Source organism: Rhipicephalus sanguineus, chromosome 7, assembly GCF_013339695.2.
Source record: "Rhipicephalus sanguineus isolate Rsan-2018 chromosome 7, BIME_Rsan_1.4, whole genome shotgun sequence".
Classification (NCBI taxonomy): domain Eukaryota; kingdom Metazoa; phylum Arthropoda; class Arachnida; order Ixodida; family Ixodidae; genus Rhipicephalus; species Rhipicephalus sanguineus.
The window spans coordinates 113,288,856-113,312,418 of NC_051182.1; positions in this window are offsets into that span (position 1 = coordinate 113,288,856).

Genomic DNA, 23,563 nt, shown 5'->3' on the forward strand with positions numbered 1-23,563 from the left:
CTGGCGTGACCATCTACACCCGTTATTATGGTGTTTTAGCAGAGGTGGTTTACCGCGCGGTAAGTGTGGTAATACTGTACCGTCGTGGTCTGCACGTAGCTAGCTTATATGGGGACACCGGCGGCAGCTGCTCGATGCGTACATTAACTTGATGAGAAAGGCTGATGCACGTGTTATGAAGTAAGACGGCTGCGTGCCGACCACGGTAGTTCAGTATTGCTGTAGTTACTGTACTGTAAGTCAGTAGTGCTAAAAACCCTATTCGCGGCCCAACGGCATTCATCGACTACCGTTGGCGCCGTATTCAAAAATACTTCTTCACTACCACGACTTCTCCACTGGGGTCCTAGTGTGCCATCGAGACCCAGAATTCTGTGGAACCGTGCAAGGACTAGAAGGAAAGTAAATATTGTATCGAACACAACTAAAAGGATGAAAGGTCTGCTGCACCAACTACGCATGCGTCTGGGTAATGAAGGAGCAACACATTTGGAAGGTGATAAACACAAATTTATTCACAAATATGAGCATAATAATAATAATAATAATAATAATAATAATAATAATAATAATAATAATAATAATAATAATAATAATAATAATAATAACGCTAATAATAATGACATCTGGGGTTTAACGTCTCAAAACCATGATATGATGATGAGAGACGCCGTGGTGGAGGGCTCTGGAAATTTCGACCACCTGGGGTTCTTTAACGTGCACCTAAATCTAAGCACACGGGCCTCAAACATTTTCTTCTCCATCGAAAATGCAGCCGCCGCGGCCGGGATTCGATCCCCCGACCTTCGGGTCAGCAGTTGAGCACCATAATCACTAGACCACCGTAGGGGGCACAGATATGAAGACACGCCAGCAGTTCTGAAATAATTACGCCATAAAGGAATACCTAAACATCTGTAGACACCATAGCCAATATTTTAAACAATACCACAGCCACCGTATTCCTCAAGAAAAGCAGAGAAATCCTGATCAAAAATGGGGTCAGGTGAAGAATCACAATCTCTTCAGTGTTGTTCACGGCACATTCGCTATAAATATTTAAAGAAATAGAACGGAGAAAATAGGAATAAGGATTAATAGAAAATATCTTGCTACTTGCGTTTTGCGGACGATATCGCGCTTTTCAGCAAATATGAATCACGAAAAAAAATTCTGGAGATGTAAAGGAAAGGAGCGTTAAAGTAGCATTAAAGACGGACCCGAAGAAAACAAAGCTAATGTTAGGCGGCCCGAGGAAAAAGCAAGAACAAGAGTGTCAAGCAGACTAGAACAGTATGTGTACGCGTAAGCCAAATTCAAGTACAGTAGCACCCTCCCCCTCTGATGTTTATCAATTTCACCGAAGAATAAGGTTGGGTTAGTTCGCAAACGTTTGGCATTCGCAACACCTGACTAGCAATAAAGTTAGCGTTATCCTTTGAGCGGACATTACACTTTTTTCAGTGATAACTTACGGGAAAAATACATAAATGAACTGCTGCATGCAACGCAAAAACATTGCGAGCGCTACCACAAGATCCCATGAACTCTTCATCTAAACAAGGGACACGCACTCGTGCACTCCTAATCTCAAGGTAAGATTGTAACGAGCGAAGACGAGCGAACAAAAAATGCAAGCGCACTATAGTAACAGAATACACAAAAATTATGGTCAGTACCAAATGCGCGATAAGAAGAGAACGAAAACCTATTGTAACGTAGAAGCTATCAACACGTGGTCGTTTATGAGGCGAGCGAGTCAAATGTGGAAGCACTGGCCCACTGGCTGCTGGCAGCGATCATCTCTGCAGAAAACAGTGCCGGGATCCTGCCGCGTTCCGTCTCGAGCAAGAGTTTGGCTTTCAGCCACACATGTCCACACAGCGACACTTCTTCAAGAATTCTGCTGGCTGGAGCAAAAAAGCCTGCTCCCGCAATAACGATTATCCCTGCGTCGGGGCGGCGACCCTACGACCCTACTCTGCCTGGTCAAGCGAGTTTCGCGACAATGGCGCTGAACGAGGAGAATGAGGGGGTAGGTTGAGGTTGAGGAAAACGAAAAAAACAGCAAATTCTCCCTTCTTGAAAGCACGACTCAGCCACCAACAATGGTGTGCGTTCCCCCAGCATGTCGGCTAGGGGTATGCCATTTGAGAAATGCGTTCGTCGAATTTTCAATGCATCGCTTGTTGCAACGTGTTGCTACATGAAAACTTTGCGTACACCATGCTGGAGCCGCATTTTTTATCGTATTTCACGTGCAATAATAATAATTTTAATGCGACTGTTTATAAAAACACGTGGGAAGCAATCGTTGAACGAGATCTTGCTTGAGAACGATAGCTGTGGCAAAAAAAGGACGGCGACGACGTGAAAACATGAACTGACAAACACGTGGCAAACACGTGTTTGACGGTTCGGTAAAGATTGTCGGTGGACCAGTTGGTTTGGAATCATTCTAACGAAAAAACGGGTCTTCACTTCACCTGGTCTTTTTTTTTTGCGCCATACCTAATTTGTTTTTCAGGTAATGAACCGACATCGATCCATGTACCGGCTTTCTGACGCTTAGGCGAAAATCATTGAAGCGCCTGATGCTCTGTTGCATTACATGTTGTATCCTGTGTTTAAGGACAAAACGCACATGAACAAAACTACTCAGAAGCGCGCACGCGTGATGTTCCTGCAATGAAATGCGTACGTAGCACGCTCCACGTTTGATTGATACATAGAATAAATTAATGTAATTTCGGTAATGCTTATCTCGATCGGATCTTAATTATCAGGTCGAGCGCAAATGTGTGGCAGAAAAGGGTCGCCTATTCCTGGCAAAAGACGTCTCACTGAGCTCTGTACTGTTTGAAGGACGGCAAAATGGGTCCACTATTAAGGCCTAGATATAGTCCGGCGCACTCAGCGCACAAAGTCGCGCGCGACGAGGTCCGCTACGCGATGCCGGCTACGCCAGCCTGCTCCGTGATTTTGCACTCTACAGTCGCGCGCGCACGCTGCCACACTTTGCGCGAAGCCAGCGCCATCTGCTTGAAAACTCGCTGACTTTGACAGCTGCGGCAATGAGCTGATTCAGTGGTGCCTGCGCAATTTCCACCTGATTCCGCGCCCGCGGCCCCGCAACAGGCCCCGCCGGCCCTCTGTTTCTTTTTTGTTTTTGCGCGCGCTTTTTGGTTGGCACACGTCGTGTTTTTTCTCGCTGTGTGCAATGTTTGACTTTGCATCGGAAACGACTTTCCTCACAAGCATTCATTCAACGCTCTGGGAGCCAGAAAATAGCTACACTGCTTGAATCAGAAACGGAAGCGGATCATGTATGTACGTGCATACAGAGCGAATTCCGCAGGCTTCCCAGGCGTTCGTTTTCCCCTCCGTGTCGCAGCAGTCTATGCTGTTGCTCGTCTACACGCACATGTGATGTATAATCCCTTCTAGTAGGCGCACAGTCGTGTCATCGTCGATCAATGTGGAGTAAAACACGGCCGTACATTCCGAACGCGGGCCACACACCGCTTCTTCCTTTCCTTCCTTGCCCGTAGCATGATTCCTGGAAGTACTGGTCGGCTGTCGTTTCCAGTATGTCGAGGTCATAACATCCTCTTTACTTCAAAAATATCGCCAGCTTTTCTTCGCAGCGTCGTAGAAACAGCTCCGACACGATTTTGTCTCTAAGTGCTTCATAGGTATTTGCAGTCTTGGCTAACTCTTGCCAATGGTCAAAGTAGCCCAGAAAACGACCAACAAACTGCCGGGCGGTCTCAGCATTTTCAGGCTTGGCATTCCAAAACTTCACACAGTACCTTTCTTTTGTGTAGCGGAACCGCTGCGGTAGCGTCAGCTTTAGCTTGGCGTAATCGGTAGCGTCTTCCGCGGATATCCGACCTGCTGCCGTTAGTGCTTCGCCCGTGAGACAAAGACTCAACGATAAGGCCCACTTGTCTTGCGGCCAACCTTGGCCAGACGCCATTCTTTCAAACCTTTGTATGTAGGCATGTAGTTCATCCCTGCCCTCGTTATAGGGAGGAATCATCTTGTGGGGGCTGGGAAAACCCTGACTACCACATGTCTCTTTACCTGGGACTCTCGGACTCGAACGCTCTGCCTCCAAGACACGCCTTCGCTCTTCGAGGAGAGCCCATTCAGCCTCCATACGCGCTAACTCTGGCGTGTGTTCCTCTTGTTCCGCTATCCTCGCTTCTTTCCGTTCTTTAGCTCGCTGATCCCTCATGTCCTTCTGCTCTGCGCTAACCCCTGCCAGCAAGGTCTCTTCACTGAGTCTCATCTCATTTCCTAACTCAACGAGCGTTCTCTTTTCACCCATTTCTGTCCACCACACACAAGCAACGTGAGGCTCTAGGATGTACGGAAGAGCTTCGTCCCGTCTCGCGGATGCCAAAAAATTGTAACGACAGTGTTCGTCACGTGTGTGTGTGCATGGTTAGCGGAATGAACGACAAAAGACGACGCACGAGTAGGCTCGAAACAACCTTTACCAGTACAAAGAGCACTGTTAAGATACACGAAAAGAACGAACATGCATGTAGTTAAACACACTTAAACTACGCTCAAGGTCGTAAGGGCGGAGTGTTCGACCTATGGTAAATACGAGGTCTCCCGAGTTCGTAGACTATGACGTCTTCCGGAGGCGGCGTATCGCCAGGTGCTGCGACAACCCTTGTTGCAGGCGAGGCAAGGCACGCAGGTGGCACAAGTCCCGCGTTCTGCCTCGACACGAAGCCAAGGCTTCCGTTAGGCCTTGAACAGAACACGGCCTTACGCCGTCCCATGTGGCGGCGGCGATCAGGAACCGGTTGTCCCTGTCCCGCACGCCGACACAGCAAGATCCACGCCCGGTAATATGCCTCATCAGTCTGGGATCCTCATAACACTAACGTAATTAACGCATTAGAACTAGTTCAGAATAACGCAACTCGTTTTATTCTTTCCACTTAGAACTGCCAGCGTAACAGCCATGAAAACTAGCCTATCACTTTCATCTCTTACAGTCCGGCGTAAAATCTCCCGTTTATCATTGTTTCATAAAATATTTCACCACACAACATTGCATGACATGTTCATTCATAATCCGCACTATGTATCCAGTCGCATCGATCATTCTTATAAGGTTGATTTTCCTTCTAGCAGCACCAACACATTTTATCAATCATTCACTCCTCGCACGTCACTAGAGTGGAACCACCTTCCCGAAAATATTGTATCTATTAGTGACAACTCCTTGTTTCGTGTTGCATTAACCAGCATTGCTAACTAGATTATTATTTATTTTTCCGTATGTATGTTTGTTTTTATTGCGTTTGTTCATGTATTCATTGTATAACTTACCTTGATTTAATACTTTGTATTGGTTTATTAATTTTTTTATTCTGTATTACATATTTATGCTGTACGAACTCCTGATTGTAACCCACTTCCCTCTGTAATGCCTTGTTTGGCCCTGAGGGCATCATAAATGAAAAAAAAATATGTGTAGAAATACGTCGTTGGACGAAAAATCTAAAAGGTGTGATTTATATCATGTAGATCCACTTATCGAATTTGAAATTCCGTTATCTTTAGACAGAAGTGTGGAAACCCTTATTCACCGATTAAAGGGGTACTGACACGAATATTTTCAGTTGTCGCTTTCTTGCGTCAAATGAAAGGTGAAGCCCTCAAGAGCCTAGAAAAGGTAGTGCTAAGCGCGAGTGCGCCCTGAAAAAGTAATTACAGTATGTTTTTAAAAGCTAGTTTCGGTTCCTACTGTACCCTGACGTCACAACGCGGTATGAGCTTCTCGTCACGTGCTCGCACAATACAGAGTGACGTTTCCACGCACAAGTGGGCATTTTGGAAGTTTTGATGACGTGCAAGCGGCCATCTTGGAAGTTTCGGCACCTAACGTCATCACAACACGCCAGACTGCTGCGTCAAGTCACCAGAATTTGTACTGTAGCCTGACGTCAAGCTAGTGTCGATGTCAGTAGGTGCACTATGGAAAAAATGACATTAATATCAAATTAAAATATCTTATCAGCATTTGCTCAGCTTCACACTTGCTCAGAGCCGTCTCTGCATACAGGAGATATGTATGGCAGAGTAAACTCGCCTTCGAAAAAAGGTGTCAGTACCCCTTTAAGGCTAGGAACTGCCTACGCCAGGCATTTTTTGCACAAAATTGGCCGCGCTGGAACTCCTGAATGTGATTGTGGATTCGTAGATGAAAACATATATCACCTGCTCCTATAATGCCCACAGCACGACACACCAATACGCCGACTTCAATCATCGTTAGTAACATTAGACCGCAGACCACTAAGTTTAAGGAAACTTTTGGGCCCGTGGCCAACAAGAGGCTTACAGAAGTGTGCTTTAAAAGCATTGAAAATTTTTCTTGAAGAGAGTAGCATCCTTGGCCATTACTAGCGCATTTAAGCTTTGTTTTGTATTAACGGCAGAGTGTATATTTATGTGTGTTGACCATTTTTGTCTTGGTTATGTTATGCAACAGTTGCTGTTCTTTTTTGTTAACATCACCGTGTGTACACATGTATGTCATTGTTGAATATGTTGTTTTTACTGTTATGTTACGTCTTGACTGTTACGCTAAGTTGTATATTGTATGTACCACGGGTTAATTGTGATTAGAAATTTGGACCCTATGTACTTTATGTTTATGGACCCTATGTACTCCAAGAGCTAAGGAGTAGCCAGCGCCTTATTTGTGCGCCAACATCTCCTTACGTCATGTCAATAAAAAAATGTCGTCTAAAGACAATAGAAGAGGCGCTGCGTGAGATATGAACGCCATCTGGCAATACGTCGGGAAACGTGAATGCTGTGTTGCGGGCTGGTAGTCCCGGCGCAGCAGCAGGCGAAGACCGGAGGTGACCAACGCGACCGGCGGGGACGCCAACCAGCCCGAACACGCGGTTTGGCGCGAAGCGCCGAAGCAGAAGAAACGTCCGCACTCAACGAGTACTCTCCACACACTCTTTTATATTCACGTCGCCTGGGTAAAGCAGGAATGCCAGAGCGGCGCCCCATGGCATTCGTACAGTGCAATACTGAACCGAAACCGAAAGACAACAATGAGCTCGTGCAGAGGGCACGGATGAAGCCAAGTTTCGGCGCAGTCGCATTTTCAGCGCAGCTTAAGAAACTAGGGTCTCTAGAATTACGTATCTATGTATTTTTTATTAAAGGAACACACCACCTAATACTTACCTAGTGATGTTGCGCCTCAGATATGCGTAGTGTTTGCTTTTTGATCAACAATGTACACAAGTATGAACCTAGTCAGCCGTTCACGATGGCTGGCCCTTGGGCAAGTGGTTCAACTTTGGCCGAGTGGCTGAATCGAGGGACGTGCCGACAAACAGAAAGACAGACAGAAAGACAGACCAAAATTTCTGCGTTTAAGTTCCCCAAGAAAGACTATCGTCTTTAATATCGCCTTTAAAAAAACGCAAAATACCTGTCGCGTAGGTCATGAAACCATTTCTCTCAGTCGCGTGTGGCACATACCCGATTGCCAGATTTCATGTTATGCGGGTATGTGCCACTGGTGATACAGAGTCTTAACCAATACAGTAACCGCGAACACGCAGACACAAGGAAAGTGATAATAATAATTGTTGGGGTTTATGTTCCAAAACCACGATATGATTATGAGAGACGCCGTAGCGAAGAGCTCCGGAAATTTTGACCATCTGGTATTCTTTAACGCGTACCGAGATCGCACAGTACACGAGCATCTAGCATTTTGCCTTTATGGAAATTCGACCGCCGCGGCCAGGATCGAACCCACGACTTTGAGTCAGCAGCCGAGCACCATATTGCTACACCACCGCGGCGGACGCAAGGAAAGTGAGGAAGCTGAAGACAGAACACCCCTGGAAGACGCTCAACTACCATCGACTGGTCCACGTGGTCCGCAATGCGGACAACGTGGATTACGCAAAAACCGGGGTGAATGCTTTCCTACAATAAATCCGCCGAGACACCCAGGCCTCTCATCATTACCGGTGACTTCAACATTGAATTATCAAGACCCAACAACACCTGGTCCTTATACTGCGTGAAAGACGACTTGGATGTGGACAGGGCATCAAAAGACCTCGCTGCCACGTCCAGGACAGGAGGCATCATAGATCATCTCATCGTAAGAGGCATCCACGATTTCCACTAGCTGTACTATACCTCGCACTTCACTGCACTTAGACCCCTCGTAGCCACCATCACGAACGGATCCGAGTAACAAGTCCGGCTCAGCAGCTTGGGCTCACTGATCACGGTGATGATGACCTTGTTCAAGAACTGTCAAGAACCCCTTCCATACATGCACACGGGTTCGTAAAACGTGTGTGCGTTCTCCGTCATAACGGACAAGTATAAACATAAGCATAGCAACTGTAACAACTGCAACTTCGACGTACTATCACGCTCTGTATGAGCTACATCACGCGAGCGCGTGGCCGAGCGCCATGCAAGTTTGTTCAGTGGTGCCGATCATGGCATATTTTCAAGTTATCGGGAGAGAGTGGCTGCTCGTGCGAGCGCGCATCGCCCCCACTTGCTTGCTTTCACCCTCGAAGTTGTCATTTTCAAAACCCATGTCACCGCAGGGCAAAACGAGGCCGAAGGTGAAGGCAAGTGGAGGCGATGCGCGCTCCCAGGGACAGCCAAACTCTATCCCGATAACTCGAAAATGTGCCATAATCGGCGCCACTGTACAACCATGCAGAGCGCTCGGCCATACGCTCGCGTGATGTAGCTCATACTGAGCGCGATAATACGTGCAGTGCGCCTGCACGTGCCACTCGGCTGCGTACCATATATCTAGGAAAACTTTCCAGAATGAAGCTTAGTTGCGAGTAACGCCTGTCATGTGAATCTGTGTTCCTTCTTTGACCGGTTCGGATTCGCGCTATCCAGTACAGAAGAATATAAGCACTAGATATCAGCTTACCGAGACTGGTATTGGTAACACCCATGTTGCTGGTGTGCATCGGTACGCAACTGGAAACAACTGGTTATGTAAAGGGCTCCGTGTTTTCGGTGCTTATATTTCTTGAAAGTCGGCGGGTGTTTATCGGGGTTTATATACCACTTCCACATTTCTCTAGCGTCCTTTCGTAACGTTTCGCTCAATGTGAAAAATTACGCCACAGTCACCATCCCGCGCATGCTTCGCATAACATCGATTCCCACGGTACGTGGGATCTGCCGAATTTTTCTCCGGGAAGCGCTCGCAGCTTCTAGCGAGTATGCAGCACATAATGATGAGAAGCATCTACACTCGCCACTGGTCCACTAAAAATGAATAATTCCGCAGGAAAAGGCGTGTGTGCCACAGGGAGAGGAAGGACGAAAGAACAAAGAGAGAGAAAAAGAGAAAGAAAGAGAAAAGGCGAGATAAAGAAAGAAAGAGCAAATAAAGGCAGAAAGAGAGAAACAAAAACAATGGAAGACTTTGTGGAAGAAATTTCGTTGAGAGAACACGAGGAAAATGTGTATAGCTTCGTTTGTATCGATGCAGACCACGGCTATTGATATGATGCCACCAGCTAAGCTGTTTAGCCATTCTTCGCGATGCTAAGTCAGTAAAGCTGCCTATTAATACGTTAATGCCTATTACGGTAATGCCTATTAAAACCACTATTAATACGTTAACGAAGTTCATGACACGTTCGTAGAAATTACGATCTAAGTTAACCAAGCCAGTTTCTTCCGCACTTCGTTGCATTTTCCTTCGCCTAACGCCACATAAGGCATTTAAATTCGGCAACTGACAAAATTATTATCTCGCATACAAAAAGAAGAACGTTGTTATCCACTGAGTTTTCGTTTGAGACCCTTCATTTGAAAAAAAAAAAAAAAGACGCGCCGTCACCCTTTTGTAGTTGTCTGTCACGATGCTGGGTTTCAACAGACATATGCCGGGGGATTTCTACTAGTCATTTAAGCGCATAACCCTATGACCTTTCCTTCTTGTTGTTGCTCGTATACTTAGACAATATTTACCTGAAATCTACTCGTCCGCACTGCGGCCTTTGATTTGGAATACGCCCCTCTATGTCCGTGGTACGCGAAATATACATGGTGTATGCAATAATGAAACCGCATAAAAAGATGTACAATATTTGCACCTGTTAGTCGATCGTTCTAGTGCAAGCTTCAGGCTTTCATAATGCCGACCCTCATGAATCGGAGCAGAATAATTGGTGCAAGCGAACAAACTTCGCCGAAGGTGCGATGAAAACTTTAGCGTGTGTCCAGACAAGATCGAACACGAGGTCCCGATCACCATGCCAGATTTTGATGAAACTTGCTGTAGGTCTAGGCATTACACCCAGAACAATGGTTCTGAAGTTAGTTTTGCGACGAAAAATTTTGTTCGCCTGAAAAAAATATATCCAAATTTCGGCCGCGAAAACTTTTCTGCCAATTTCGCTATTTCTGAACTTTGAGCGCACCTAGGGAAAACATGGGGCGCTTCTTGGTCACAGTATTTATTCCCCTCAATGAACAAGTGATATACAATCTTATGAGTCTACTATTTCCTTTGCTTGTCGAAGCACGTTTGAAGAAAAAAATCAAAAACTTGACAAAGCGCACAAAATACCTGTGTTTGTGGAATTTATTGCTGCAAACAAATTGAAGGAGGATAATAAAAATCAGTAAATCTTAACCTTGATACCTTCGATCTATTTTAAAATTATTTTTAGTGGTTTCATCGCGCTCCATTTCACTCGATAATCGGGCTGAAACGTAAGCGATTTAACAAAAACGCCGAACTTTGAAAATAGTTTTCTCAAGCAGGCCGTTCTCGCTTTTTTAAAATCCCTCCGATTGAAGTCAAGGACGTTTTCTATCATTATACATAAAAAAAAACGTTGCATTATTTTGGTTGCTAACAAGTTATAATGCGTCAAATTCGACCAAGCCTAGCGGCCGCGTCGTTCGTTATGTGCTGAAACTAGGATATAAGTTGTTCAAAATACGTGTACGTGACATAATCACAAATCAGCAGCTCCACACCAACAAATGCGCAGCCAGGTGTCATGGTTAAGCAAGCCTTGTCATGCGATCAGCCACTTGACAAACCCGCAGCAGCGGCCGCTCGATGCTGCGGGCGCTCACATTACATGAGTGCCGCTTCGACTGCTGATGAGCTCCGCTTGCGCGCCAAACTACGCTCAGCGGACGAACAAGAGAAGGAATGCATCACTGTGAAAGTTAAAGGCTGTTAAGTGCCAACACGTGTCATAATATGCAACGAAAACTCTGCCTGCAATTTCGCAGTGCGGCCTTCAATAGAGCACGCATGTATTTTTCCCCTCCTGTCACGCCCGCAGCAGCAAAATATCGTGATAAAAATTCGGCTTGTGTTGAATATTATATCTGCGGACGCACAACAATACAACATTGTAAAAGCTGTGCTTTATAGAACCAGAACCCGAATCACAGAATATATGTTACAACAGAATATATGTTACAACGCAAACGCACAAGACACCCACGAAGAAAAGAAACGTACGTAGCTCCAAACCAAACCGTCTAACAAGGATGATAGTGTATTAGATACGAGAAGACATGAAATGATATTCAGATGGGTGCAAGGACAAAGAAGTAAAAAAAAAGTAAGAAGGACAAAGAAGTGCGTTTGCGCTGTAATTTTAGCCTCAGGATTATGTAACAACACGACCCAAAGGATGGTTTATTTTACTGGCGAGAATCGACTCCCGCAGGGAACGCGAGCCGTGGCTTCACGCGCCACTGCCAAGCGCCGTCTTTATTTTCTTCTCTAGTGGTCGCGCGCTCTCCGCTTTCGTTCGCTGCCCAAAGGAATGCGCTGCAGGCTCTTGGGACAACGCGAGCGCAAGAGTCAGAGAGTGGCTAGCGTTCTGCGCATGCGTCCTGGAGGCTCGCAAATTTCTTGGATCCCGAATTCTAAAATTTTCCAGTGTTTCGCCTGAGTTGGGATGTGCACATCAGACCTCTACTTTGATATACAGGGCGTGCTCGACCGTGCTTGCACGATTACCTCTTGAGGTGGAGCTTTGTACGTCTTCTGTTTCACCGCAAACTTTGTATTGAAGCTATAGACCGCACGAAGGTCACTTTACTCGCTGCAGTGGCCGCGTTTGCGAAAGGAGTGAGCTGCTAGCTAGAAGAGCCAAAATATAGGCTAGTCCAAGTAACTATTGTGACAGTTCGCACTCGTCCTATGTGCATCCTTCTTTCTATTTCAGCAGCGCGCTGCAAGTGTCGAGCTGCGACAGTTGTTAGTTCGCAATCGCTTTGTGTGTTTTCTTTTCCTGCGTCCTTTGTGCTGGAGCGCAAATTTTGACCGAGACGGGTTCGAGTGTGCGCTCTAACGCTATCCCCCTAAACCATCTAGGTCCCATGGTTGGAGTCCCAGCTTTGCTTTGAAGAGGCTGCACGTCGCGCCAATGCACGAACAACAGACTCGGCAGCCCGTAGCGTTCTTACGCACCAGTTAGTACCAGAGGCGGCGGTTGTTGACTTTTTTGTTCAAGGTTTACGCGAAGGATAGCACTGATAATCGCCTCCCATCTTTCTCTCTCGGCCTGTTCACACAGTCGTTGCATTCGTTCTCCGTGTCACCGCATGTCGGTAAGCAGTCATAACTCCACGTTAACATCCACCTGGCCTGCATCACCGTACATGGTGTCCATCGGTGTGTGTATTGGGGGGGGGGGGTGCACGGGGGTTCGCCCGCTTCCCCTATTCACCTAAGAGGGGGGGGGCGCAAAGTCAGCCCCACAGATTGACATAATAGGGAGGGGGCAGGCCCGTAGCCAGGAACATTTTATGGGGGGCGCCACTTGCTCAAAAATTTGAGTAAAACACCTATTTTTATTGATTAATTTCAGCAAGGCATTTGACCGAATCAACCATTTAATACTACTTGATAAATTAGAACGCTATGGTTTAGAGGAACGGCTTTGCAACTTATTAAAAGTTATTTAAACTCCCGCCAGCAATACGTCGAATTAAGCAAACGTAAATCCAGGATGATGCCCACTGAGTCCGGAGTTCCTCAGGGAAGTATATTAGGCCCAATATTTTTCCTGTTCTACATAAACGACATCGTACGAATTTATGATCAGTGCCAATATCTCATATATGCAGATGATTGCTCAGCCCTTAGAGAAGGAATAAACATGAACGAAATAATACCTAAAGCTACGACGTTTTGTCAGCAACTATACGTGTGGTGCAAAAACAATAGACTGAACCTAAATGAATCCAAAACGAAATGTGTCATGTTTCGTCCACAGGGATCTGTAGAAGTAGCATCTGGGCACATAACACTAGGTCCCTACTAAATCACCATTCAAAAATCCGTAAAATTACTCGGCGTTGTCTTCATGAAGCACATGTCCTGGAATGAGCACATAAAAAACTTACTGACTAAATTAAGTAAAGCTGCTGGTGTGCTGAGTCGTTGTCGCCACATTCTTCCGGCTAATGTGAAACGGACTTTATACTGCGCTTTGCTGAACTCCCACTTGTACTACTGCGCATCAGTGTGGGGAAACACCACACTTACAAACCTACACAAACTTACATTAATACAGAAAAAAGCACTAAGGACTGTTGAAAACGCCACGTTCTTAGAATACACAGATCCACTTTTTCGTAAGTACAGAATTAGAAAATCGGACAAAATCTACACCCACATATTACCAATAATGTATAGAAGTGCTCAACTTGGCAAACTTGACAAGACTTTAGACCTAGCAAGCTTAAAGGAAACAGTCACGTTGTATCCCTTTAGGTACAAACCACCATACGAAATTCCCTTCTCTCGCAGACATTATGGTACAGAGAGAGTTAAACACACAATGCCACTTACATTAAACGCATACTATGCACGAGACATAGATATATTATCACTAACAAAACAAGAAGTACTGGATCTCTGCGTGGCCTAAAAAAAAATAAAAGACTCTGCACCTTAAATAAATTTCTTGATCCAATTATACTATGATTATCACCAATGGTATTATGACAAAATGGTGTACTAGAACTTATAGTAATCAGTAAATACATGTCGCGATGTAGTTTCATCACTGTTCGTATTTATTGTTCGTATTGTTTGTATTTATTCCTTTATTTTATATTGTGTTACACAGACGTTCTGTGAGGCCGTTGAAGTGTAAATAGAAGATAAATACTTTATTCTGTATTCATTTTTTGCTTATGTATTCGCTGTATGTTGCCTATGTACGGGTGGCAGGAGCTCTGTCAAGCTGCGACGTAGCAGCTTTATCTCTTGCCACCTTTTTTCCGTTTTATCGTGTAAACGAAGAACGAAAAATAAAACATGATTGATTGATTGAATTATTTTTGGTAAAGACACCTACTTTATCAAAATTTCGGGAGGGGGGGCGCCCAGGCCCCTAGTCCCCCCCCGTCTACGGGCCTGGAGGTGGGGGGGGGGGCAAAGCGACTCGGGCAGGGGGGGCGCAATGTCAGCGCCATACATTACCATGATTGGGTGGGGGGACACTGCGAGAAGCCTTGTCCCCCCCCCCCCCCCCATGAAGGGGAACCCTGCGGACGCGTATGACGGTGTCCGTTAGGTCTTGGCCGCCCTCGCGGACTTTACGGACACGCACGCATGAGTTGGCGACAACAATGCCGTGGGAGCTTTTGGATGCGTCTGTGTCACAATTTTAGATTTCGAAGGACCAAAAATTCCAACGTGGCTAACAGCGTGAATAACACTGACGAAGACGAGAAGTGGACACGGCACAGCGCTGCTTTCAACAAATTTTTTATTGAAGACAACGATAGCATATATCAAACACGAATAGATCACCTCGTGACCAAGCCACTCTTGGTAATTTATTGCCAATTGACTCTAACAAACTCAGCGCAACTAATCATTGTCGAGTAGACCTATAGAATGCAAAAATAAAACACAACCTAAAATCCAGGCGCAGGGTAATATAAGCTCCCTATCAACTATCTAACATGAAAACTTCGTTATCCAGTAAGGCAATTGATGGCTGGCTGACACATTGAGACCCTTTCTTATTTATAAGTAATGCCTACATAACATCTCTTGATAGTTTTCCAGAGTGTCTAGAGCACGTTTGTTTTATCAAAATGTGGGTGGACCTCACAATCACGGCAGTGAAGAGACAAATGAGCAAAGCCTTTCGAAGAACTGTGGTGTTCCCTCAACCGAATATTGAAACAGCGCCCGGTCTGACCTATGTACTGACACCCAATTGAGAAAGGAATTGGATATACCACGTCCTCGATTCAACGAACGAGCTTCAGATCATGTTTTATACTGTATTGCTGACCGCTTCCACCGTTTGCTGTCTATACGTCTATGTATTGCGCGGAGGATCCCCATTAGCTTGGTTTTACTCGAAAACCCAACATTAATTCTAAACATAGATGCGACTTTGATTTATCTGTGTGAAAAAGAATGCACATATGGGATAAAGGCTAAACGACTAAAATGTTATTTATCACACATTCGGGAGGGCTGCCCCTTGATTTCCCGAAGCTAGCCACGATGAATCTGACTCGTCCAGTATCCCATCGGACGAAAAAATTCCTTTCTCGATTTTACGAAATTCCCCATGTAACAAAATATTTCGAGCTTCCCCTAATATCTCATATCCACAATATCGAGTTTCAGCGGAGTATTTGGAACCAGAACTTCAACACGAATACTCGATCGCGTGCTTTCATACTTTTTCATTTTTATTCCTCATTACGTTCACAAAGCGATGCTTCAATAAATTGCTGTCCCACCTCTTACATCCAGCCCGCGTAAGCATGCCTAATTTTTCTTGTCCTCCCCCCATTTCACTTCTATTGGTTCTGAATTAAATGAATCCGAGCTAATATGCGGAAATAAAGACCCATATTTGTTACAACAACGCTCATAATAGATAAGCGGTGCTTACTTAATATAAATGTTTTGCAGTTGGTGCAATTTTTGCAATTGGAATTTTCGCAATTCCAAAATTACGAATTGCAATAAAAAAATTGTAATTGCAATTTTTCGGTTTTATGAACATTATGTAAGAACCCAACAATAAAATACTGCTTTTCTGCATTACGTTTACTTTTAAAAAACTTATTTCAGTTTTAGTTTCGTTTATATTAATGTCCAGTGTGAAACACGATGTCCCGCACCATGGCTAAAAAAAAAAAAGCAAACGGGGTCGAATTAACCAAACGTTCCTTTCCTAAGTGCGTTATCACATTGGTCACCCGGCTTCGGTGATATGTCCCACAATCTGTTTGGCTAAGCTATTCTCTTCAGAAAATTTTTAGCGTAGGATGTTTTATTACGCATGTGTTTGTGTGCATATGGACCCCAATTTCGTGCGTTCTTAGATTGGCAGTTTCTGTTAGGGTGGCTCCTGTAGCCCGACTCAAGGCTTATGCCGCCCAGAGGGTATGCATCACAACAACGTATCATCGTCATCATAGTCGTCGTCCTCCTCAGCATGTAGTCTGTAGCTGCTCGCGCGAAGAATGCAGTCGCTTCGGAAGTGATTAGGTCGTCTCCTGCACCGGACACGGTAAGTGAGGTGCAACCACGATGTTGCCTCGCCCTGTGGCAGCTTTGGCAAGGCGCCTGTTGTGTTTCGTTCGCGCCAGAAGAGGGGTAGGTCTATTGGACCGCTGTAAGGACCAGGAGACATAACGGCTAGGCCTATTGGAGGGGGGGGGGAGATGCCGGCGAAGGATCATGAGGCAGGAGCGCTGTATTCCAGGGATGGCATTTGCCTCCTGCGCTATTTCACGCCGCTCCCCCGTGCTGCTGGCTAGCGGGCCAGCAGGACGGAGGAGCGGTGCGAAGTGCTGTGACGGCGTGTAGCGCGTCGTCGCCTTCCACCCGGCGTTCTATTACTGTTTTGAAGACTGCCTTCTCTGGAATACGTGGTTCGGTCCTCATGTAACGTAGTACACTGCACTGCCATCTGCGAAGCTGCTAGGCCTATCCCACACGCACATGCGGCCGACACAAATGCGCAGTTTGGACGCGGTGTGCACAAGGCTAACGGGATGAAATGATGAAGGCCGCGATGGTTGTGCTTTATTAGGAACCAGTGTTTCTTGGAGTGTTCCTACACATCACGATAAAACAGATACCAACGATTTTTTTTTTCGCGGAGTAGACGTGACTGCGGCGTGTGTTGTGAATAGTTTGTGTTATATTACTTCATATATATTTACGCAAGTAATGTTATTTACCGGGATTGGGATTGGAAGTGCACGAAAGAGACGCACCTGCAGTTACGGGTATCTTCTCCTTTGATGCTATTTGGTAGGCCTTCGGCTCACAAATTCAAGCTGTAGCAACTCGACCAAAATAGAGCACAAATATATTGCTTACAGGAATACGAAATAAAACCTAGCCAGGCTGGGGTGTCATCAATTCCGGCTCCGACATGCGGGGAGACCAAGGTGAGAAATTTGTATTCATTTCATAAAAAGATATCGTGCCGTTGTTTTTCATCTCTGCTTGAACCGTGCCCGTCTGCAGCCTCCGCAAGCTTTCGCTTGTCTATAGAACGTACGAAGCGGAAGGGGGGGGGGGGGCAGGACGTTCTTGATTTCCACTTTATACGGAACATGACAGCGGCGGTCATGTTCCGTATATTGTACCCGTATTATATCTATCGAAATCAACAAAGATTTGCGCTACTACGTTAACCCTTTGTTCGTCAGCGGAACACATATATCCCACTTTTCTTTCTCGAGAACAATGTTTCGGTCGCATTAGCTGTCGCGATTAGCGCAACGCTAAATGGCTGCTATCTTACCTAAGGCTATTTAAGCTCGAGAAAAATATTTTACCGCGGTTTCGGAAGGTGGCAGTAGTACCACAATGTTTAAAATTCGTTCTATTGTTTCACGGAAGCTTCCGATTTTCCTGATGTTTCGTTAAAAAAAAAGCCGTAATTAAAATGCCACGTAATTTTCTCTTTTTTTTCCGGTTTTCTGAAGAGGTGATGTCAGCTCTTTCATTATGTGTTTTGCAGACTTGTGTAGGCACTTGACTGAAAAATGCATCGAAACACGGTCCTTTGCGAAATTACCATGCTCTTGGCCAAACCTGATTGTGCATAACGTTGCATGGGAATGATATTCTTGATATTATATACTATTTGAAAAAGTAGGCAGGTATTCAGGGACAACATCAATACTAGACCATTTCGACAGGAGAAGGGACAACAAAACTGACAAAAATATGGTTGGTGTATGCGCTGCCACAGCACGATCAAGGCTTGTTAGGCGCAGGTGCACATGCAAGTGCTGTTGTGCGGCCGGAAATGATGTGCACGCCATGTTCCTTTGCACAACTTGAGAAGTGCTCTCTGCGCCTCTCGTTTTGGCCCTTTCATCTGATATACCCGGTGATGTGATCGCATGATGGTACTTCATGAGTCATGTCCCAGTTTTTTCCGGCAAAGTACTGGCTTTATTTTTGATTAAATTTCTCTTATACCATTTCTTTCTGGCTTATAGGTATATATCACAGCCAATTTTTGTAACATCTTGTCAAAAATATATGCGAACCTTCAAATAGTTAATGACAAGACAATGTAGTTGACTTGACATACGGCGCTGGATGCCTTGGTAATCGCGTGAATTACTGGACAATACATCATACCAAACGTCAATTTATGATCAACTCTATAAGGACTACGAAAAGGATTACCCAATATATTGCCACGTGCGTTTCTTATTATCACTTTCGCTGTATTCGGTTTTCGTCCACAAAGACTGTCAGCACCACTCAGCGCAAACCGCACCTCATTGTTCGAGAAGCTTCGCGATAATTGCAGGTCATTTTGCTAAGATTGCGCGCAAGACGCCAACACTCGAGCTTATTCTAGAACTTGCGCGACAACCAGCGATAACGCTGCAATATTCGGTGGCACATGTATAAATGCGACGCGCTTCACCGCTTGTCCAGTTGATCGACGGTAGACGCTCTGTTCGCCGCTATCAGTGTATTGTTGTAGTTTGACTTTCAGTTTCCCGGCCACAAGTTCGGCCAAATAAAGAGTTTCATCTCTGACGTGCTGACTGCTGCCTTCGTCGACGTCACGACCACGTGACAATATCTACAGGCGTGCTGCATGGTGGACGCAGCGATGGTTATTCCCAACAACAACGGGTGATTGATGACGTATCTCAAAATCGCAAGACCAATATTGTAATATTAATGGCAGCAAGAAGCCTTTATAGGGATGAGGAATGCCATCATAGAAACAAAAATTGGGGGACGCTTAAGCTTCGCCTTTAAGAGCTGAACGCGATAGCGATATTCTGTTCCTACTGCGCAGTTAGAACACTACGAGGGTTTAACAGAATGCGCCCACTAAGGCGTGTGCCTTATGTAATGGGTAGCATGCTTTAAACCAGGAGCAATTATGCGCGAGAAACTTCTTCGAAGTTGCGATGCACCCACTACGTGGTCTTAAGGGAATACGCGCACTAATGTGTGCGCCTTTTGTAATGGGTGGCTGTCTTTAAACCACGAAGTCGTTATGATATTGGCATGGTGCGACGCCCTATGGCAATGTACACTTGTACCACGCAATACTACTGCGATATTACATCTCGTACTGTGACACCTGTATACAGGACGCGTATTTTTGGGAAGCACGAAAGTTACTTTCAGCGCAGCTCTAAGCAGAGGCGTGGCTGTGTGGTAGAACACCTGCTTGCCACGCAGACGGCCTGGGTTCGATTCTCATTCGGACCCAACATTTTTATTATTTATTTTATTTGCAGCTTTTTCGATGTTTCGGTCACGGACATGATGATGATTTTTCGCTCACAACCAACGTCCCCGACGCCGACAGCGCAATTTCTGCGATACGAGCTCTTTAACGCTATCGCGTTAATATTGGACGAACGTTCAGCGCTAACTGTACATACATGCGTTTTGTGCATTTAGTAAAAGGTGGAGTATATCTATGTACCTGCAGTTTGTAGATGTAGACCAATCAATTTTTTTCTTATTGTTGCAGATGTGTCGGAAGCACCTCTGAAAGAGACAAATTCGACCACAGGCTCGTCATGTAAGTTTAGAAAGCCAAAATTGAACTTCTACTTGCAACGCTGCTACATCCATAGGCACAAAAATGAGGGTCTTTATTTGTTTACAGAAGCGTCTCATCACGTAGGCGGGATGTTAGCAGCTCTGGAGCCTATAGCTTGTGTTAGTCCTGTTCACCATAACCAGAAATGTCTAACGAGAAATTACTGCAGCGGTTATCACAAAATACCATAATCAGCTGAACATCTGTGTGCAAGAAACTGAGGTAATGATCCAACGAATGATTTTGTAAACGCTACTTACTCCATGGATGATCCATTCAGTTTTTTTCCGTTATTAAACTCAACTAGTGTACTCGCTATCCTTATACGCTCTGTACCCACATCGCCCATGCTCTTTTCTCTTAATATTACGCAAAGCGACATTCATGTAGCACATTTAGCTTCAGCTTCAAATACACGTCACAGAGGCCCGAAGAAAAGCTTTGTGCTGCAGAATGCATCTTGTGATAGGAATGGTGGGTGATAACCGAGCACATAAAATACAATGAGAAAGATTGCGAAGCTTTGGAACAGTTTCTGAGATTAACACGAATAACCGGTAGGGCATTCATGCATAACGGGATGAGGGGGTAACAGAGTAACCTAGTTAAATTAGAATACGATGACTGGGATGTATGATTTTTAAGGTTGTGGAATGCAGCTGGAGAATTCGGGGTTTGTTTTTGTGGATGGGCTAGCGCATTTCCTGGCAACCAGGTGGAAACAGCATGGACAATAATGGATAACGCATAGTTACGCAAATGCCGTAGGTAAGTTTATGTTTATTACATGAACGCGACAAGAGCAGCTAATGCAAACAAGCTGGGACCCAGGATTTGCTTTTTAGGAGTGATGTAACTCACTGCGACACGCATTCGAGTCAATGACATAAGTTTACTTCTAGAGTGTTGCTACACGAAAACCCTATTTGTTAGTTTGAGTATGATTGTTAGGTACTGAAAGCACAATCTACATGTTCGTATCAAAAAATACCGTTTCGTAACGATCGTTATGCAGAAAGGCTTTTTTTTTTCGCTAAAATAGTTTTTTTTTTGCTCGAAGCCAGACATGAAAAGTCAGCATTGTGGAATTGCTTGGTCTATTCGACGTCGGTACAACATGGCGGTACACGAAACAAACATGCTTTTGTCACCTGTTATTATGTGGCGAGCTGCGTAAGCATAGCGTTTACAGAAAAATTGACGGGAAATTATAACTAAGCCCCTGTAATATAGACTAGCGTCTATCTTGCTTTTGATTCTGCACATATATTTTATCTAACTGACTAAAAGATAATATTGTGCAGGAATTAAAGCGCTATGTAGGCTAAAGGTGGATTCCACAAAATATCAGCTTTGGCCTACACGTTTTGCGGACATTAAAGAGCGCGTGAAACTTGTATGAATTCATGTGAATGTTATCAACTTAAGCCAGAAGCGTTGCTGTAATAATCACAATAGTGTTCTACCGAAAGCATAAGTAGATAAGTAGTCTGAATGTAAATATGTAATAAAGAGATGCTCTGTTAATAAGCTTGAAAGGATTTCTTGATCACGGCAGAAAGAAGTGGTGACCTGGCTCTGTAGGAAGCCATCCAGCGTAACGACATTGGAATGAACGCCCGTGCAACTGCAGCACGAGCCTAATATTTTCATTAAAGCCTAACCAATTCATGTACACTTAAGTAAAAGTGGACAAACACCGTATTATCATCCCGTCGCCAGCATTACTTTGTGATGTGTGATCACTATGTACGGTTTCGCATCTGCGTACGTCTATTATGAGAGCGAGTTCTGCATGCTTTCACAGGAGGATGCTGGACATATCTGCCATTAAAAGCAGCGAGTTCAAGATGAGTTCCTTTGCATCACGAAATCATTGTATGTTCCTATGCATAAAATGTATGCGGGAATGCGAGATCCTGGGTTAATGTTGTGCACCAAATCCACCCCTATTTTTCCAGGGACGTCAAGCAAGACATCCGTAAGCATCGTTATTTCGGTCAATATTTTAATGCCTGATTCTGTGTTCCTACAATTTTGCAGATTTTATAATGAGTGAAACTGAATTAGCATTACCAGACATCCCAGTGAATGCACGGAAACGTTTAAAATAGCGTCTTGATAACGTTTTGAAAAATGCCTTAGCACGATAATCAAGATATCAAACAGATGTTCTCACCTTTCACGGTGGTACTTCCGTATGTTACGGTGCTGTACCAAATACAGGAAAGAGGAACAAAGGAGACGATAGAGCATTTGAGATGTGAGACGAAGAAAGGGAACGTTAAGGGCATGTGATCACATGCTCGACACGTGATGACAAGCACATGCTGGCTACGTTCTCTTCGTTCGTCTCACATTCAAGCCCGCAGGAACCATGTCGACGCGCGCATTGATATTTTGCGATGACTGACTAGTATTGCCGTTGATGAAAATGCAAATCTCTTCCAAGGAACATTAAGTCGCGCGAATCAGGGTTGCTTTAACCAGAATCTGCCCCACCCTCTTATTTTTCAAGTTCTTCAATGGCACCCCGTTCTCTGCCAAAAATCTACCCTGTGCATTTGTGTGTGTTATTAAAGCAAGGAGATGGTAATGAAATGAAAATAATCTTTTTAACCTGATAGCTCCCCTACAATTTGAACTGCTTCTATAGTAATGCCTAAGTAGAACGCTCTCTTAGGTTAACACTTAAGCCCGTGGGGCAGAGACTGTTGCCATCCAAACTGTCGCCGGTGTTATTCGAACTGTTGAAGGAATCACATTTTAGCAAAAAAAAAAAAATGAGGGTTAAAATACATCTAAGGTGCACCATCATCTACGAACTTTTTTTCATCCTTAAAATATATCAGGATCAGTTCTTCCCGAAGGTGTCTGGCTGGCAACAAGAAGAAGTGAACGCAATATTGCAACAGTTAGCGCACGTTTCTAAGAGGAAATATTTACACACGTAGTACGGATACAACACAAAAAATTAACAGCGCTACCTCAAACGCAGACAAAAGAGAAGAACACTGGTGCAATATATATTAAAGTTAATTTTTCGTTATGCGCGATATGAAAGGCACCGTCGAAAGCCGCCACCGATCAATCTGTCTAGGTGAATTCCACTAAGCGCCCATCATACTACATTTTCCGCTAGTGTGTGATCTAGAACTGCCATGCCCATCTGTATTGTCACATATATCAACTACTCACTGCTCATAGGCCTGTTTAATTTGTCAATGCCCAGCGCTCGATATGAGAGCAACGTACATTCATATCTTCCTGCCTCTACCAATGTGTATGGTCCGTTGTCGTAGCAGTTTTGGGATTAAAAAACTTGGAATACACTGACATTTGGAAACAAAGTGGCTACAGATAATGTGCTGGTAGCGAAGGATCTTTTTTGTTGATAAAGATATAGTTTCACATGTGAAACAATT